The following is a 22,073-nucleotide window of genomic DNA, read 5'->3' as shown; positions in this document are numbered from 1 at the left end:
GAAGAATCTGGGAGGGGTTTACAAGTGTATTTTTCCAAAAAGGCACGCAATGTCACGTTGTTCACTTTGTTCAACGGATTGTCAGCACAAATAAATGCTTCGCATAAATCTTCGAAGAAAAAAAATGACTTTTGGATGTACCACACTGCAGGAGAAGTTGTATCGCGGCGTTTCGCACGTAACTTAAGTCCTCGTGTGTGCTTGTCCCTTGAAACATGCTGTTCAACGGTAAATGTTCTTTCAGCTGAAACTGCCGTATCACACACCTTGCGGTAGGGAACACTTCCATCTGTTGTAAATATATTTTCACCTCCAAATGCACTTACAAATCATTTAAGGTTGGAAGCAGTACTCTCTTTTATCTTCGGTATTTTACACAGATAAACTGCAGAATTATGCGTCTACCAACAGCTCACCAAAACAGTGAATGCCAAGGTCGCTCCTTCGCTTCATGTGACTAATCGCCAGAGACTGCAGTCTGCGAACATTGGCCACGCGTACTCCAACGAATCTTCGAACTAAAATCGTGTATGAGGAAGCATTCTGCTTCAATTTATTGTTTTTATAAGAAAAAAAGAGAATTTTGCAGTTAAAAGTAAGAATAAATACTAAGTATGCATGGAAACTGACCAAAAACTGTAAAAAATGCACTTATACATAGAAATGGGCAAAACATGCAAAAAATGCACAAACAAGTGTGTCTTAAATTACTTCTTTTTAATAAAACAGGATTTGTAACACAACGAGCAATGTTTATACTGATCCAGAAAAAAAGATGCAAAATCATCAAGATCCTAACCTTAATTCTGAAAATATATAATACTATATCAAATAATATTAAGTAGTAATACTTAATGTCGTCTGGCTTTAATTATTATTTTGATATGCACGACTTTTGGATCATCTGTTATTTATTTTAAAACTAAGATGTGTTCGACATAATTCTACAACTGAATACACGTGGTATGTAACACATTACCTTCCACCAGGGATCAAATTTGGCTCTACCGACCTTGCTACTATGACTCATTGAAAGAGACACCGCGGCCACCAATAGCACAAAATTGTTGCCTGTTTGGCCAATATGGGCAGATACATACCAGGGGCTGCTAAATATGCGATTCGAACTGCATTGGTCGCTGGAAGTGTGACGTCACGCGGAAGAGAGGAAATCACGTCTTCTGCTTTTAGCATATACTTTTTGTATACTCCGATCATATTCTAATTTCATTTGATTGTTGAAACTGCATAAAGACAAAAATATTACTAATTCTAACACTACAAATACGCAGGGTAAATTGCTATATTATAATAAATTTATATTAATGTTATCATCCACTCGTTGTTATTGTTTTATGAATATTGATAGGAAATGTTAGTGATAATTCTAATTGCAGCCCTCTGAAGTCACAGAACCCGCAACGCATTGATTGTTTTTCCTTGCACTGTGTTTCTTCATTGTTTGGGCTTTATTTTTTTAGGATGAGATTGCTCAAATAAATGTTCTTGTTTTTACGTGTTTTTACTATATTTTGGGTTTAGTTGACGGAAAATGTGCCCGGACAAAATTCGTAAGCACGAGTGCCAAGAGGTGCAAGTCTCATTAAAGAATCTGAGCCAAAACCTGACTAAGCACGAGCCTGAATGAAGGATGTGAGCCCAAGCAAAAATGAGTACAAGCCCTACTAACGCCAATGAGCTCGAGTCCCACTGAATGATGAAGTCTGAACCCAAGTAAGCGCTTGCCCGAAAGAAATCAGAGATCACGAGCTCCAGGGAACCTAGTTGGTGCAAGCCTCATTGAAAGATATGAGCCGGGGGCCAAATAAGCTCGAGCTTCAACGAGAATAATGAGCACGAGCATACTAAAGGTAATGAGCCCGAGCCCACATTAGTGAAAACCGCGCTGGTATCAGAGAACTCGAGTTATATTGATGGTACTGAGATCGAATCCAGCTGACGGAAGTGAGCCAACACAATTGAGCACGAGTCCAATCCAGATTAATGTGCCCTAATTCAAGCAAGTGCATGACCGAAGGAGACTAGAGAGCGCGAGTTCCAAGGAGCCTAGTGAGTTCGAACCTCATTAAAGAATGTGAGTCCTAGACCAAGAAAGCTCAAGCCTCAACGAGAATAAATAGCACGAGCCTCACTGAAAATATGGAACCCGAGCCCTCATTAATACACACTACTATCAGTGAGTTTGAGCCCCATTGATGAGTGAGCTCGAGCCTAGTTGACGGAAGATAGCACGCGCGAGTGAGCAAGAGTCTAATTAAGGTTAGTGACCCCGAACCTAACTAATCGTGTGATCGCTCGAAATAGATTAGGGTGCGCGATCTCCAAGGAGCCTAGTGAGAGTGAGCCTCACTGAAAGATGTGAGACCGAGACCGAGTAAACGCAAGCCTCATTGAAGGATATGAGCCCGAGCTTGAGTAAGAGCGAGCCTTAACGAGAGTAGTGAACGCTTTCCCCACTGAAAGTAATAAACTCATTGCAAGGCCCACTGACGTCATTGAGCACGAGGTCATTAATGGTAGTGACCCTCTAGTTCAGATTAGTAAGCCTGAGCTTTATTGAGTGTAGTGAGCCCAAACCCAATAAACGTGTACCCCAATGAAATTGAAATGAAATCTTTAAGTTCTACGTCCCACAGTTATGCGTTTAGGCTAAAGGAGACGGTGATTATGAGAAATAAATGAAATGGTGGAATGAAGAAAGTAGAAATAACCGGGAGAACCCCGAGAAACCCACGATAACGATGTTTGTCCACCACAAAGTCCATACGGCGCGATCTGGGATCGAACCAGGGGCCCCAAGCACCGGAGGTGAACGCTCTACCACTGAGCCACCGCGCCTCCACCCCCAATGAAATTAGTGAGCACTAGCTCCCAGCAGTCTAGTGAGTGTGATCAGGGCCGGATTTAGGGGGTGCACCGGTGCACGTGTACCCCCTTCGTTGTAAATATGCACTATCTAAAATGAGAAGCTAGCAGTGAAAATTAGCAACACTTTCCGAAACTTTCTGCCATTATTTTTCGGTTTGGGACTTAAGAGAAAGCAGAGCTTTGCAAAGCAATACATTAAGTCGATTTTCTGAAGGTTGAAGGAAAAGGATTCACCAAGTAAAACAATATAACATTTGTCAAGTAGGACAAAAAACATGCGACCTTCTTTAAAATACCCCCCCCCTTCCCGTTCTATGTATCAGCGTTGTCAAGGGTAAAGAATATTGTCACATGTCACTTTGAAGAGTTTCAGTGTGATTGGTTAGTGTGGTAATTATTGGTGCACCCCCGCTCAGAAAATCCTGGATCCCACCCTTAGTGTGATCCTTATTGGAGGATGAGTCCTAGCCCAAGTGAGCCCGAGCCTCAACGGAAATAAGAACGCGAGCCCCATTGAAGGTAACAAACACGAATCCATAAGCTGCACATGCAACCATTTTAAACGTTAAAATGAATATTTAAATAAGAATAAACGCAATGAACACTACATGTTCGCATACGGAAAACCTAGTTTTGAGCGAGCATTACTGGCGGAAAAGAGAGCAGCCAATCAGTTTTGTCTCGATTATTTTTTTGTTTTCACCGAGTTATGGGGACAAAATGGGCAAATCCTCTTTTCTAACATTTTTACTCGTCCTACAGGATCTGCATCCATGACTCTATAGTTATTTGAATTTCTACAAGTTCTTCAACTTTATATGTTTGAAAAATAAATTATTTTCTCTTAACCTTTTGCTTCTCTCCGTATATGCAGAGAAGAAATTGCATGAGGGCGGAACTTTTTTTTTCTTACAGGTAGCTTATGAAGTTTGTGTTGTGTCTGCCTCATAATCTTTCGGTAAGAAATAAATAGAATAAATATTAGCATTGTTATATCGATTCTGTCTGCGCGTTTACACTGAGAAACTCACTGTCGTTGTACCAACAACATTTTAGGAAAGGGGTGCTATGTTATACATGGAGTCTTCCTTTCTCAATTCGGACATTGAGCAACAACAAAGTTATTTTTATTCATTTTTGTCTCAATAATTACCCATTCTTTATAAATTTCACGCATCGACACCGCTTACTGTATTCCCTACAATGTATTTGCTTCCAGTTCTCTTCCACGTGACGTCACATCGCGCAAGAATTCTGGGTAATTTTTTCCCTCAATAGCAGAAAATGTGCTACTTGTAATACTCTATATACATTGGATACATACTATGTTTCATTTGTAGATATGGGAAATTAAATTATCGTTGATATTCTAGACAGATGATAATCTTGTACTTATGATACATTTGTTTCAATATTCAAATTAAGTTCTTCCAGATAATCCCAATTTTCTATGTTACTGATTTTTATATTACTACGGTAAATTGTGTAAGTAATCGAAATTAATAAATAGCTAAGACAAGAATAAATGGCTTCTAACATTTAATAGAATTTTTCATAAAACAAGAACTACCACGTAGGTTTGGAAATAACTCCCTCTGAGATTCATATGGTTTAATAGTCTACTATTTAATTTTCCAAATATATACCTCGGTTTTCTTTCCATATTTGATTTGTTTGAAAACAGATTCCAACACTTTTACAGCGCAGACGTGACTTAAAATTTAGTTTATGTGTAAACACTTGTGTATAGCTTCAAGCCCTGTAAAAACATTTTTCTTCTTCCGTATCGACATCCTTCTGTTCTTCCCACACAGATTCAAGTTTCCTTTAAATGGAATGGTACTTGTTAGTTCCTTTACACACACATATTTTGTACAACGAATAATGACTCGGTAATAAATAGAGATATCCTACGGAAACACACATAATTGGGCTAATTGCGATTATTTTCGTCAAAAAGGAACCCATATGAGCTTGCCATTTAAACTGTTACTGCGATGTGCAAACCCAGGGAGATGAATGACGCAACGTGATATGGCCAAAAGATTAAATTTGACTCAAACTCCTTAGACCAATAACCATCCTAGGTGTCATACAGCCGCGAAATTATTGATATTTAGCGGTGTCAAAACTGGCGGAAGTTTCCACTTTAAATGCTATATATATTTATCTCACGCGGAATTTAACATTCTGGTATTTAAGGCAAATAACATTTCTGACATGAAACGAAAAAATATTACAGCTAATGCTGAGAGAGTCTCCTGCAAGGAATTGTAATTGTTGCCAGATGCGATTACAAAGAACATGGTCACAAAAGATGAGTGTAAATGCTGTGTAACTATTGTGACCTGAATCTGGTGCAAAGAAACTTTGTTTGTACGGAGCCAACAAGAACCAGCTGTTTACCCTAATGAGATATCTAACCCATATCCTGAATCCAGCCTATAGGATTCCTTTTCATTTCAAATATATAAAAGTAACACCTAGAAAATAAGCCCAATTGCCTCTGAAAAACTTTCAAGGAAGAAAAGGATGGAATGTGTGTATATCTGTCTTGAACGTAGTTTTCCGCTATGGAAACTGCTATGTCGAATTGATAATACCGGCTGTCTCATTGAATCAATTATCGCTGAATGACTTCTCACAGCGTAAGTAGGGGAGTACACTTTGAAATCGATCGGATATAATCGAATCAGCTTTCTTTGCATTTTGAAAATTTTATTACCTAAAAAGAGAAGTGCTTGTAAGGTAATGAGACAGCAATCCAACACAGAGAGTTTTTTTAAAGTCTTTTTCTTCCAAACTTTAATTTTAATTTCTCACTGTCAAGTATGATCACAGATATGTGAAGCAGATCTATCTAATCTAATGAATCACAGAGTCAGGAAGGGTTTTATAGATTGACCATATTGGGTGTTCACAGTACGAAATGAAAGTGAATCAAAAACGATTCGAATATTAAGTAAATAAATATACTCCCTCATTTTCTCTTGATCTGAAAACTGTATTTAAAACTGAAACTTAATGGCATTTGTTATTCAAGTCTTTAGTTGCTAGTACTGTATTTAGAGGAAACCAAATACATGGAAAACCAAATATCTATTCACCACATTAAGCTCAACAAAATGATGTGCAAAGCTGAAATATTTGTGTGTAGCTCTTGGGCAAATCAAAATAAGATACTGTTTTTAACTTAAAATTTGTAATGTGTGATAATTGCACTATATATAAATGTAATTCTACAACAATGTTTTCATTATGGCAGTAGTAAACTGACAGTACCAGTATAGCTATATGAAAATATTATTATGTCTTGAACTTTTATTTTTGTTTAATTATTATGTTAAAAATGAGTCATATTTAAACTATAGGTCGCATTCAGATCAGAACAAATTCACATTCTTGAGAACATGCGCGCACCTATAGACATACCACATTGACTTGACACCTAGTCTTCCGTTCCAGGCGCTGCTATCGACTGAAGGAATTCCACTCCTTTTCGTTAAGGCTCTCTGGCTTAGCTACAGCTGAACGCTTATTGGCTTAACGCGTGGGTGTGAGCTTTAGTTCGCATTTTTGCCACGGTTCAAGACATTTTGGCAGCACTATAGAAGTTTTTGTTGACAGGGATACAAGCTTTTGGCAGCAACAAATACCACAAGTCACTACATGTATGTAGTACTGAACGGGTGGACGATAAGTAATTGTAAAATACTTCCACCCTTATTTTCAGAAATAAATGATAGAACTTAGTTTGTTTCTATACACGAAAGAATACAATTGAAGTGTAAGATCAAATTATCATCATCATTCCCCTGCATCAATCACTCCATCACTACATCAATCATTTCCCTGTTAAACAAATATAATTTTAATGAGAAAGCATACAAATGTGTTTTGAGCTGGTAGTTTTGGAAAGTATCATGAATTGGTGAAACCCCGTGCGTGAGCCCCTGCGGGAAGACCAGTACTCAAGAGTAGTTTTTCTGATAACCGATAAAAAATCCTAAAATATATGGACCGCTTGGTTGCCCAGTGTCCTTGCTCCAAAATGTAATTTGAAATGTCCAGGAGTAAATTAAAATATCTCAGGTCCAGTTCATATTACTCTTATATTTGCAAGCAACACTACAATTATGTAGCTTATGATTTTTATCATTTACTTAGTAAAAAATTATTTTTTTTTAAAAAAAACATATCTATACATGGAAGTCATATATCTAGTAGTCCATTTTTCTTTATTTTTGAAATTAGACTATTGGCATTTAACTGGTTCATATATTATTAGTAGTCAATATAAAAATTTGTAATTTTTACTTTGGTGAAAGAGATCGTTTATTTTATTTTATTTATTTATTTAGCAATTGCCAGATGCAACTCAGAGAATATTATATACTGATAACAACAACAATAACAATGGAAAGGATTTGGGAAGGTATCGACCAGGGCCTATTTACTAAGTTTCTCCTGGCATTTGTCCGGTAAGACTGAGGAAAGCCTCAGTCAGGATGGTCGGCAGCGGGAATCGAGCCGACGACCTCCCGAATGCGAAGCCTGAGCTACTTCGCTCGGTAAGTTCATAAGTGTTCGTTTTCAGATTATATATATTCTGGTTCGTCTTTCATTATAATAGACACACTTTGTAGTTGTAACATAGAAACTCCGAACAGTTAAGCACATCAAAGGCATAGACAGAACATTTTGTATGGGTACCCATAAAGGTAACTAAAAGTCGACCAACTCTCTCATTCTGACGTTCTCACGTGGTCATTTTATTGCTTTTTTAATGTATATTAAAAAAGATGATATGTTATTTCAATGAAATGAAATCTTTGAGTTTTACGACCCACAGTTATGTGGGCTAGGCAAAAGGAGACGGTGATGATGAGAAATGAATAAAATGGTGGATGCTATTTCAATGAAGTGATGAATTTACAAATAACAAAAATAAGTGCATAACATTTGAAGAGAAACAAAAATTAAAACATTTTATTAAAGTGTGCACAGGCATACCTGGGACACTCTGTATCTTTGCTTATATATATATATATATATATATATATATATATATATATATATATATATATATATATATATATATATATATATATATATATATATATATATATACTCTGTCCTAACGATTGCACACATTGTCCTAAAAAGCGACACATGTATAATTCTGGAAGTACATAACATCAGATATGCTATAATTGATTCTTACAATAACAACAACGTTTTCACACATGTACATAATTTACTTACAGGCTGTGGTTTTTAAATTAAAATTTTCGGAATATTTTAATTATGGTAGAATAAGTTATTCATTGTAGTTTGTCAATATTGGTCCTACAGGTTAAATTGCAAAGAAAGTAGGACAGCATGCAGATAGCTCGTACAGTGCTCTATAATGTTTTGCTGTAATGCTTTCTCTGCATACAATTAATTTCCAATATGTATAAATTAAATGTATTAACCCTTTGGGGATCCCATGGTACAATCTGTACCACACTGGGTGTTTCATGGTACATTGCGTTATAACTCTCCTATTTGAGCTTTTTCATCGTTTTTTTTCAAGTTCAGAGGCATTGTAGAAGACATTACGTATGGTTTCACACCTTCCTGCGTCGAGACATAGGAGGTGATGACGTCATAATTCTAAAATATATATTTTCGTGTAATATTTTTTGGGGGTGTTTATGTAAAGTATTTTTGGCCGGCTTATTTTTGCACGTAGAAGATTGAAATTTTGCACAAACATTCAGTCCACCGAGTAGTATTTACCAGATTTTTTTTTCAGATTTCTGCGATAAAACAGGGGGGAACCAGAGGGGCTAATGGGAGTATGGTGGCTCAATGATAGAGCGCTCACTTCTGGTTTCAAGGTCATGGGCTCGATTCCAGGCTATACTATGTAAGTTTATTTTGAACAGCATTTGTCCATTTGTTTCTAACAGATCTTTATTGCCTTCCCCTTTATTCCTCAGTTCCTTTAATTATTCATTTTGTTCACTCATCATCTGTTTTCCTCAGCCTTCAGAACATAACCGTGCAATGTTAAAATGCTCATTTCATATCATAGTATTATACCAATAATGCAGTCTTGAATTTCCGAAGTCAGTTTTCATTGTTCACTCCTCAATTACCTGTGAGTCGATCATGAGTATTTAGATACCTAAATGAATTATAATAGGTAATTTGGCACTAATAAACTACTATGCATGAATTATTTGTTTTCCTAGAAAACAAATTCAAGTATCGTTTTTCTTCTCTGTCTAAAAGCACGAAGCTTAGTATCGAAAAGAATATTATTTTACAGCAGACACTGGCTTTGTTTGGAAGAGCTGCTTACAGACCTCACGTGAAAGCAGCAAGTCTCTCGCAGAAGTTAACTCACGTGAACAAGGTTGGAAATATTTTCTCCTCTTGCCCGACTGACTTATTTCTTTCGTGACTGTACCTTGTTAGCTACTATACACTGAACAACCTTCCTCAGTCTATTTTACTAGCTTTCAGAAGTTGTTGTGCTTGTTCCTTTCTTTAGTAGCATCCGAAACAAGATAACTTGATTACTTTTGTTTATCATCATTCAACATTGACGCAGAAATTATTGACAACAGATATTTGGTGTTTAGGAACGATCGGAGCTGCAGGAAGGGTGGTGGGTCAATGATAGCGATAAAAAAGTCTTTTTCTGTTACAGAGTTTCATGTAAATATTAAAGATGTTCAAACTGTATGTATTAAGACAAATATTGGTACAGTTCGGCTTTTAATAATTTGTGTGTATTTCCCGCCGAAATCCAAAATTGAGATATATAGCTCGTTCTTTGCCAGGGTTAATGAAATAGTAGATACTTTAGCATCCTGTAGAATATTAATTGTTGGTGATTTTAATATTCCAACTATAATAGATTCAAGTTATAACTTATTACTCGGGGATTCAATATGTAAAACCCTCTCAAATTTCTTGGCATTACACGATCTTCGCTCTATAAATGATGTAAAAAACAAAGATGATAAAACTCTTGATCTGGTTTTAACAAATATGAGTGAATCATGTAATGTATATACAAGCGATAATTCTATGGTATTTGCTGATATATTACATCCACCATTACAGCTTGATTTACAAATTAAAAATATGAGGCGGGTTAAATTGAATGATAATATGTTAAAATACAATTATAGAAAAGCAGATTTTTATAATTTTTATAAAGATTTGCAAAAAGAAAATTGGGATCAATTATACACTTATAAAGAACCAAATGGTGCAATAAAATATTTTTATGAAATAATGTTTAATTATATCGATAGACATGTACCGAAAGTGAAAAGCCATAAAAAGAATTTGTACCCGGTTTGGTTTACTTCTGAGATTATAAGTCTTTTGAAACATAAAGAATATTATAGGAAACGCAAACAACATTCACAGTATAACTTGGAAAGGTTTTTAGACCTGCGCAGGAAATCTAAGACGATGATTAAAAGAGCTTACTCTTTATACATTCAAAATATAGGGAATAATATTAGTAGAGACACAAAACACTTCTGGAGTTTCATAAAAAATAAGAAAAGATGTTTACAAAATCCATCTACTATGTTATATAACGGTGAGTTATTAAAAACAAATAAAAATATTGTTGAGGGTTTCGCTCAATATTTTCATAGTGTGTATGATGAAAGGTCTTCATTCTACGAATGGAGCACCTCGAATATACCCTTAATACCTCACTGCCTGGTTATAAAAAAAGTGAATGAGGAAGAATGTAAGGAAGCAATAAAGAAAACTCGATCAACAAGATCTAGTGGTCCAGATAATTTACCATCTTATATTTTTAAGGGTTGTGTAGATGTTTTGGTAACTCCTCTTTGCTATATTTATAATCTAATTTTGGTTACTGGGTGTTTTCCTGAATGTTGGAAAATTAGTAAAGTGACTCCGATTTATAAATCTGGGAATCCAAAAGATATTACAAACTATAGGCCTATTTCATTAATATCGATGCCGTCTAAAATATTTGAACACATATTGTACAGTAAGATATTTAATCATGTAAAATCATACATAGTAGAGTGTCAACATGGTTTCTTACCGGGGAAATCCACTACTACGAATCTAACTAACCTTACGCAGTTTATTTTGGACACCTTGAACGGAAACAGTTGTTCTATTGATGTAATATATACCGACTTTGCTAAGGCATTTGACAAATTAAATCATAACATATTGCTTAACAAATTAGCAAATTTGAGTTTATCAGAAGCGTTATTAACTCTAATTAAATCTTATTTAAGAGAACGTGTACAGTTTGTTACTTATAATGGGCTATGTTCAGATAGATACGTGATTCATTCAGGAATACCTCAAGGGTCTAAACTGGGTCCACTCTTTTTCCTTTTGTTTATTAATGATTTGCCTGGCGTTATAAAATATTCCGAATGTCTGTTGTACGCGGATGACTTAAAAATATTTCGGGCAATAAATAATATGGAAGACGCAAAGAAATTACAAAAGGATCTTGATAGTTGTTACAAATGGAGTATTGACAATAAATTACAATTTAACGTTAAAAAATGTTCTGTTATTACTTTTTCACGACAGGGTGAACCAGCTCAATATAATTATAAAATTTGCAATGAAATATTACAAAGATCAACACAAATTAAGGATTTGGGTGTTACTTTAGATACAAAATTAAAATTTAATATACATATTTATAGAATTGTTAATGAATCCTATAAAGCTTTAGGTTTCATAATTAGAAATTCAAAGGAATTAAACAATGCAGAAGTGTTAGTTAAATTATTTAATTCATTAGTTAGAAGTAAATTAGAGTACGCTTCATTAGTATGGTCCCCCTGTTATGATAATCAAATAAGGAAAATTGAATCAATACAAAAAAGATTTTTAAGGTATTTATGGTACAAGAGATTCAAAATATCTGCGTATGATATGAAAGTTAACTATAGTGTTATCCTAAGGGAATTTAATTGTACGTCTCTGGTAAAAAGGAGGGAAATAATGCATCATGTTTTTCTGTTTAAAATTATTAATGGTATTATAGTTAATCAAGATTTTCTGGAAATGTTAAAATTTAGTACTAGTAGATCTTTAAGAGTACGATTACCATTTGTTATACCTAAATCTAAAACAACCTCCCATAAAAATTCACCACTTGTGAGACTTTGTAAGAAACATAATGATATTATAAAATCTGGAGTAACCGTGGATTTTACGATGTCTTTGGAAAAGTATATAAAATTGATTCAATTGTTTTTGAACCCTGCTTATGTAATGCAATGATTATGTTATTGCATTCAAAAAAGAAAAAAGTAGCCTGCATGAATGTTGCTATTTTAGACTTTTTTCTTTTTTTCTGTTCTTTCTCTAATATTTTAATCTAATAGATTAGTTAGCAATTTCACAATTGTATATTTGAATTTGTATTCACCTGTTGTAATTGGAGCAATTGGCTCTGTAATAGGTGTGTGTTAAATAAATAAATAAATAAATAAATAAACATAGACCTCAAATACTAAGCCGTCAGAAATTATTACTAGAACATGTGAACAGTGGACACATAGAACATGTTGAAAGAGTGAACATGTTGAAAGTATAGGTAACCACAATCAAGGTTAGTTTGCCACATTCTTATTTTATAAAATTTACGAAAGCTGACCTTTAACACATAATATTTTGTTTTAGTAATTACCTTTAGTATGTGAGTGCGCATTATATATGAAACAAAATTGATTTAGTAACTAATGTAAACAACTAAATCAATTTAAACGTCCTAAATCACCTAAGTTAATTCTAAACGACTGAATCTAGTAAATATATAATCTTTTAAACTGGCCCATCAATTCTCGATTTGTCGTCTCAAAATGGGCTTGACCCGCAATTAATGTAGATATTGTACATCGTAATGTGTTATATCACATAAAGTATGATAATTACTTCAAATAAATGTAAATATAGTTTTGAATCAAATCTTCATTATATTTAATGACAATAGTGCACTGTATTTTTATTATTAGCAAATAAAAGTAACAAATTTGAATTTCTATGATACTTCACGAGACGAGAGAGACAATGGTGTTGAACAACATTAGCAGTAAAGTAATTTCGTGATAGCTTCTATGCAATAAATGGACTAATAGTTACGTTTAGAATTTAATAGACTAGCATTCAGTAGCAATATAGCTAAGAATGTTTGCATTTGCTACACCCACGTCAAGACGCAAGAAGTAAAATTGAAATTATCCATTAAGGATTGGTGATGTGTTTTTAGAATGTTCATTTTTTAAAAAAAAAGCAGAATACAGATAGACCCATGTTACTACTGCAGAAACTTATAACTAATATTTACTTTCCTTTTTTTCTGCCATTCTTAGCTGGTTGGAAATAACAGTAGCAAATGGAAACCAATGTTACCAGCAATGAGCGCAATAAAAGCTCCTCTCACCTTTTGTTTCTCAGCAAACTTATCGCAGCACAAGACACAAAAGCTCCTACTAACGAATGAAGCTAGATGCAAGATCCGTCTTGGAACGCAACATAGAAACCTTAGAAGATGCCATGTTTACTTTCTCTAAAAATTATCACGAAATTACTTAAACCACAAATATAACTTCCTCACTTATACCTACACACTTTTGGATTAGATTTTCAATCTTGGAAAGAGTGAAGAAAATGTAGCTCGTGAATAGATTGATTACAAACTAAATACAACTTTCTTACAAGGCTATCTATAATCTTTATTATAAATTAACTAGAAATGTTACAGTACTGTAACATTTCTAGTTAATTTATAATAAAGATTATAGATAGCCTTGTAAGAAAGTTGTATTTAGTTTGTGTTTAAGATGGACACAAGGCCCTTTTATCGATTACACTATATTCTATATGTAAACAAACATGATAAACAAACATGATAATACTCACAAGAGATGGGGCAATAACATACATGGACTCGTATTGTTTTATAAATCTCTAGATTGTTATTTTCTGTAAATAATTACATACACATTTATATGCTTCCTGAAGACACTAATTTCGCGTGTTACATATATTTAAAAGAAATTAAGATATGATTGAATAGTTTGCTATTATTTTGTTTCTAAACAGCTTTCACGGTTAATATTAATTCATTTAATATTTTTGAGAAAATTTTAAAGCGCGAGTGGTTACACATGACATTTGACAATCCTTTTAATATTTTTGTAAGGAGTGTTGATAGAATCCATTGTGGGTTCTTAAGCACTTAACATTTTTCCAAACACATATATTCTTTGTTACTAATTAGTTAAAATTGTAATAATTACTTTTGTAAATTTTATACGGGTGTTCCATAAATGTTTACCCTGATAACAAGGCAATGTAAGTCTTAATTTCCAAATATTCTGCAAAATGTCTGGTGTGAATTTATCAATGGCATCTCTGATGCACTTTTACAAGGTCACAATATCAGGAATTCCTATTTTGTACACCATCCCCAACGAAAGAAATCTAAGGGGATAATGTCAAATGATCTCGGGGGGGGGGGGCATTGGAATGTGAACATTTCTGCCAATCCACCGATTGGGGAAGGTTTCATTAAGATAATCGTGGGCTTCATTAACCCAATGTGAGTCAGCACCATCTTGCTGGAGGTGTATTTACACGGTGAGAGAGACACGGCTTGAGACACGTTTTTTTACGTTACTGTATTGTACTGTAATGTAAATACAGTCATACTAAACCATATTAAATTATAAAGTAGCATGTTTTAATGTATGGAATTCTAATTTATGAAGGTTAAAAAGCATCTTGATATTACTACTCATAAGATTTATTAAAATCCAGGAAATGCTATTTTCCCTTTGATTAAATTAAAACCAAGTATTATTAAGTGCTAGAACTTAAAATTATTAGTGACTCGTGGTGTGGTCCTACAGTCTAATTCTCTTTCAGGCGAAATAATGTGATGGGGAACGGGAAATATTCTGAAAGTTGAAATTGAATTACACTAATTTTACTTGCCAACTGTATCCCGAATTGATTTCAAAATTGTGGTTCTTGGTTCATGTTATTTATTAGAAGGCCCCTTCCTTAATATTCTCGGTGTTGGTGAACACGCAGAAAAATGTCGAATATCTAAACTAAGAAAGAATATTTCATACTTCCAGATACTAATTGTTATACTACTATTCGTTTTCTAAGGCAAACAAATAATGAAATTTTTAACTCATTAACATTATCCTGCTAGGAGCTACTCAAAGCCGCCACCGCTAATAACTTACTATGTTTATATTCACATACATTTCAGTGGAACATAGTCCGATTTAAGAAAAAAAATCTGTAGGTTGACTGATTTCATAGGAAGTTAGTGTCTCATCTTCAGTTTATGTTCCTACATAGATTACTGCGTAAAGAAAGAGTGGGAACAGGAAACATTTTAGAACAAATATTAACCTATTTCTAAAAGTGAGCAAAAACAGATAAGCCCAAAAATGCAGATCCTTTTTCAAAGACAGAAACATTAGAGTAAAAAATGCTGAACAAAATCAAATTGCTCCAACGTCGTTATAATTAAGAATGTATGTGCCAAGCAAAATTAATAAATGCAGAATAAGATTACCACAAAATTATATTTTTATGTTAAAAATTACGAGAGCAATTCTGAAAAAATCCTCCGTTTGGGCGTCGTCGCTGTCTTCGTTGATTGGAATATTTTCAACTTTAGGGAATATTTTAAATAAATTAGTGACGAAATAGAATGGAAAATCGTGAACTCTGGCAAAGAAATGTTCGAAGTTTTGACCTTGACGGTCCTAAAATTATCCAGAAAGTATGAAAAACAGGGGTTTTCAGTTTTATTTTTTTGATAATGTTGCCATCACATAGAGATCCTGAAAAATATATCTTGTACCTAAGGGTATTACAACATTTGCAACAGAAAAATCAGAGATGTGTCTCTCCCAAAAATTATTTCTACAATTGTTTTGAAATTTTCACACGCATAAAGACAAGAACATACACATAGTCTTTTTTAAAATAACACTTGCACCTACAAAATGCCTACGGACTGTGAAACTTTCACATTATTTGTACCACCTCCACCAGAATTAAGCATATTAAAATTTGAGAATTATGACACGATAATTCGTTAATTGGTGAAGGTAGTGGGTCCAATCGTTTTGGAGTTTTTTTTCGGTTGAAACTAAATTTTCGGTCAATAACTACCGAATTTGGTTCAAGGACTGATTTCATTATCTTCCTAGGAAAAGCTCTTTCTCATCTGCGCATTGTTAACCTTTGCATAAGAAGCATTTGTATACGTAAATACTCCATTCCACGTGGTATGCATCTATTGTATATCATAATATACAAGAATTAATTGAGCGGTTGAGAAGAATAACGGCAGATCATAACCAAAGTTCATTTTGAGAAAAAAAGTGTCATTATCTCTTATATTCAAATGCTCATCACACTACTGGCGAACATTAAATGTGGGGTATGAGAATGTTGCCATTATCACGATTCACTTGAAATTTCACACTATGGTACTTCATAGTTCCTGAGTTCATACCGCGGAACATGACAATACCAATTTTCTCGCAAAGAAATGTTCAGATAGGCACATCAGTATCTGAAAACTCACCGGAGTGCTGCCCTGGTACTAAGTAAAGTGCTAGGGCATCGCCTTCATTGCTAGTCATCAGTGTATTTTTGAACTCGTAACACTATTGCTCTATTTTATTTTTAATTTCTCAGGGACGTAACTGATACTTTTTTAGAAAAAATGGCGGGGAGCGGCGGAACTGACTGAGTCACATTTTTCCCTCGAAAAGCACAACGTGTCAACCTTCAATACTATCCTCAGAAACACTAGTAATTTATAATATTACGAACAAAGTTCCTGTAAAATTAACAATATGCAGATACGCATGTTTGTGGATTTACCGACGATATATGTGTTACAATTTAACACTCACGTTCTGATCCTTGATGCCGTAGGTTACCTTGGACTAGTTTCAGTCATACTATCTCTGATGTGAAACAGAAAAAGAATGTTATCGAAAAATTCTTGGGAATCCACAGTCTACAACGAATATTGCAGTGATTTTCTCTATTTTAAATCTGAGCGAGAACTAGATTTACCATTTGTGTGTGTTGTGGGTGCCCATGCAATATGTTGCAAGATATTGGGAGTTATAAGCAAAGAACAGGCGTTATTCTCTTACATTTCTCCACGAATGGGATTTTTACGTTGTTATGAACTTTAGAGCAATAATACATAAACGATTACGATTATTTAGATTCGTAGATTTACATACTGAGTTAGGAGAAGTAGCTGCGAGTTATATTGAAGGTGTCTATTGAAGGCTTGCATGTGGATATTACCATCGATGCATCAGATACCTGAAACTCACCTAGGAAATAATGAAGGTCCTGAAACTACAAGCATTACTCGATTGCGTCGTAGAAACTGCACAGAACTTTATGTCACAAGATGCCTTATCAAATATACTAGGAAATTTAGACAATTCGTCAGTGTCTTGCGTTAACATCTCTGCAAGAATTTTTTACTGTGTGGATCTTTTATCAACCTGATAACCCCGTGGGAAACATTTTCGGCTGGAATCATAGACCAATGTTCCAACTGTGGGAATCATTTCTTCACATCTTTAAGTTGCTTTATAGTTTAATAAGAACAGTCACAGAGGCTGACTGTGATCTGCTTTGCATAAGAAGGACAATTCATCATATGTTTGCGTATGAATACCATAACTATGCCAGGCACTTGACCCATTAAAAGGTTACAATGATAAATCTAACCCTCGCACATTCAGAAGCTGATACCTACTTTTGAATCTGTGAGTTGTCTGCCCAGATTAATGCTTTACCCTTCAATGATGTTGGAACTGATTATGTCGTGGAGAGAGCGAAAAGAAGCAGGAACGTTAAAGGAGGCATCGTAAAGTCCAGTAACAATGAAGGCATCCTAGATCGATGGACTCTTTCTCAACATGTACGAACTAGAATAACTCAACGCTGTCAAGAATTCGCAGCTATCCAAGTGAAAAGTGACGCTGAATTATTTCCTGATTAGCCATTATTGGTCAAAAATGGAAATTCGACATGAAATATGTGATGAAATTTCCACTAACTCATGTTTATCCATGTTCCACAAGTGATGGTGCAATGTTCAGTTGTAAGAAATCTCCTCTGACCACTAATAATTGAGCAAAAATGTGACACATTTAATTGCGAAAGTCTTGACACTACTAACTGAATGATGATTGATGCGATGTCAGTACATGGAGCCTGTTAGAATAATTGGTATTGGAAGCAGCTATCTTATCTCTCTTCCGCAAAGGTATAAGAACGAGTAGAGTTTGTAGTCGATACTTACAACGAAACATCACCAAAGAACTGATAGCACCTTGGAAGGCTAAACATCACTATAGTGCATAAAACACTAGGTATAAGAATTGCAGGTGGTGATCAGAAAAAAGCAACAACCCATTCAAAGTGGATGCGCTTCCTAAGCAATAAGCAAAATAAAACTAAACTCATTCATTTCCTTCCTGAAGAGTAAAAAACAACGAAACATCAGTAATAAACACCTGGAAAACAACTAATTGTTACAAATGGTGAAAAATGCATGCTGAATACTGACATAGCTGTTGACTTGGTTCACTGTCTGCAGTGCTATGAGGAGGAAGCTAACAGTCGACTATTTTTTTTTTCACACAAATCATGCTTTGGATGGAGAAGTGTTGTGGTATGCTATCCAGACGCTGATGTTGAAGTACTGTTGCTTGCATTTTGCCAACGTTTGATGGAAAACTATATTTGAAAAACAGGAATTAGGAACAGAAGACCACTTATTGATATTCACATAGAGAAACCATGAATTCAAAGATGCTTAATGCTCTGGTAGCTGAATGCATTACACTGTATCCGTGTTAATTCGATTTCACCCTATTAGCTTCTAAAAGTCAAGAAACCCAATCGACAAAAAAGTGCAACATAGACCGCATCTAGCCGCCGGTCAATGAGTTCTATGTAAACTGTCCTTGGAATGGTTATTGCACCAAATATATGGTTAGAGTGTAGACCCATCATGTGAATCCAGTGTAATTGATATCCAATCGTTGGCACAGTAAGACCTACTTCCCATGTTAGTAACCATTTCCCAGGTTTATTTCCTTACTCTGGTTTAACTTCACGTCAAAGATGAACAAATCGTGAATTAATTGAATTTTGGTCGTTATATTTTGCATGTTGTGTTACTTATAAATGTTAAATGTAAAATGTTTCAACTACTCTAGAAATATCATGAAAGAAAGGTTAGAGTTTAAAACATTGGGTAAAAGAATTTTAAAGATAGTTAGGTGGACATATATGTTATTACTTTTGTGATTTCAGACCCTCATTCCGGGCCTCATTTCCAAAGCAAAAATATTTAGAAACTTAAAATCTGAAGTGGATATGATACCATGGCACCCAATTGTAATATATTTTTATTTTTGATTTGCGTTAGTTTTAGGCTATTATTGATCTCAATAATTAGTTTCTGTGATGTTCGCTTTTATTTCGGCGTAATTCGCTAAACCATAAGCCTTGCGAGTTAAGGGGACAAATATTGATAAATTTTGGTTAATTACTTCCAATCCAGGCTCAAATTGACGACACTGTCCACAAAGATACCTACCAGGTAAATTTATCCTCGCTTGTAGTTAGCATAATATATATGAAGTATAATAAATTTCAAGCTGTCCAGTAGTAAATGGTGCTGAGGCATACACTCCACTAGCAATACTGACCAAAAACAGAAGTTGTTTCTTGGAGAAAATTCGTAACGTAAGTAAGTACGTCTCAGGTACTAACTGGTGCACGCATCATGATGTGCACACGTACGCCAGTGGTACCGAAGGGGTTAAATGTCTAAGGAGGATTTCAAAATAATCAATAATGTATACTTTATGAACACATTGGTAAGTTTGAAGCCCATAAGGATATTCTCTTATTGCTAGTGACGACAATAACAGTACAGGAGACTGCTCTCGAGGGACCCGAAACAGTATTCTCATAGAGATTGTTCTTTACTTGTGTGATGTTACGGAGTAGAAATGATTTCAACGCCACTATCGTTCGCAATGCACTTTGAGTTCGTTTTGAGCCTCAATAACTCATTTTCAAAATTCGTTGAAATTCAAATGTCTATATTTACCTATTCTCTGAGTCTTTTTGAATATTATTTTTGTCTCTTTTACATAAATGTGAATAATCTATCTTCGTGTTTTCTAGACATATTTTTAGTGTTCATTATGAAAAAATCGAGATATTTATATTTGAAATGCAATTATGATAGTGTCTTATTTCAATTCATAACGAAACATTTTACCAAAATAGCACGATAATTATATGACCAGGGACTCATACGATACTATTTGTGCAATGAAATCGAAACTAATTTTCCAATATCAATTTGATTATTGTTCTAGAGCCAAATTGCTTAAATGGCTAAACGGTTAGCGTACGCACCTTTGGCGAGGGAGACCAGGGTTCGATTCCAAGTTAATCAGTAGGTCCACATCTCATATAGCTTCGCTGCTCAACGGGACGTTAAACTCAAAATCAAATCAACTCAACCAAATTGCATAAAATATCAAGTCTGTTACTTTGGTAATAACTGAATTTCATTCTCTCTAGTCGAGATATTTTGATTGTGTGTAACTTGTTGATCAACGTATTGATTGCATGTCCCTTAATGGTAGAAAATATTGTATGACATTTAAATATTTGAAACTTTTAGCGCACGAGATGGAAATATACAAACTCGTCTATTAAATTACGAAATTTTGGGTTCCTCTAAGAAACAAAATGCAATACCTCATCTGATTAATTAACGATAAAATATAACTCTGGAGAAAAATGCCAGAGAAAATTCGATTTGTTTAAATTATAATAATATTGTCACTTTTTAAAAACTAAACATTTATACTATTTGAGCTATAAACTATATAATGCAACTAAAGTTTTCTAATACGTTTGTCAAGATACATGAATAAGTACTTAAGTTCAGTGTTGCCAGATCTACTGATTTTGCAGGAGATCTCCTGCTTTTTCTACGTTCTACTGATCTACTGCAAAAGAAAATGAAAAGTGAACAATCTCCTGCTTTTTCCTTACTTCGAGAAGTTAAAGAAATATATTATTGTTAATATTGAATTTTCAAATGTTTCCTCACATAAAAAGACGAAATTTCTCTGTTATAATACACAAAGCTCTGTAGAGCATATAGTTATAGAGTTTTACTGTACATAATATGAATCCAAAGAATACAACTGTACGTCATCTTCTATATGCATTATGCAGTGGTGCCCCCCTTATGTCCATGACGCACTCCCCAATTGTCTATCCATAGGTGTTCTTCCATGAAAAAAAATCTTTTCGATTAATTTTTACACACCCTCAAACATATTTATATAGATTTTTACCCCCCAAATATTTCAATGATGCAGTTTGCGTCATAGCCCCCTCCCCCTTGTGGGCACACCTGCATTATGGTTAGCATTTTTATGACTTTATGGAAGATTTACAAGTAAGTGTAGTTTAGATTGGGACTTGGGTTGGAAGAGTGGCTTAGATTGTTTCTCCACGATCGTCAGCAAGAAATCGTCTTACGTCACGATCACGTGTGACTGCACAACACAGTTACGTTATCGCTACGTGCATGAAAAGACATTTTCCCACTCCACTTTGCTCTTTCACTACGGTTTACGGTGATACATGTGTGTATCAAATAATATTAATATAAATCGGGACTTTTCCCTTTCATTTGCTCAACGTAGTTCATAGTAAATGAATTCTGGACTGCTTCTTTCGACTACTGCCCCCTTAATAATGGCAAATTTTATTGCCTCCCCTCGGATTTACATTCAAACGCCAACACTGTATTTGTCTACTGATTTCTCCTGGTTTTTGCCTTCGAATCTCCTGCTTTTCCAACTGGCTGGTCTGGTAACACTGCTTAAGTTTTGTAACTGATGTTCAAGAAAATCTTTCGGGTACCTTTACATCTGTGTTTAATTTTTGACATACGTGGAAATATCTTCTTAGAAAATTAATTAAAAGTTTACTCTACATGGAATGCAACATATTTTTTGCTTATGTTGGATTTTAATTAA

This window comes from Thermobia domestica, chromosome 18, assembly GCF_964235325.1.
Source record: "Thermobia domestica chromosome 18, izTheDome1.hap1.1, whole genome shotgun sequence".
Classification (NCBI taxonomy): Eukaryota; Metazoa; Arthropoda; class Insecta; order Zygentoma; family Lepismatidae; genus Thermobia; species Thermobia domestica.
The sequence above is the reverse complement of the archived record's forward strand: the minus strand, read 5'-3'. Positions refer to the sequence as shown.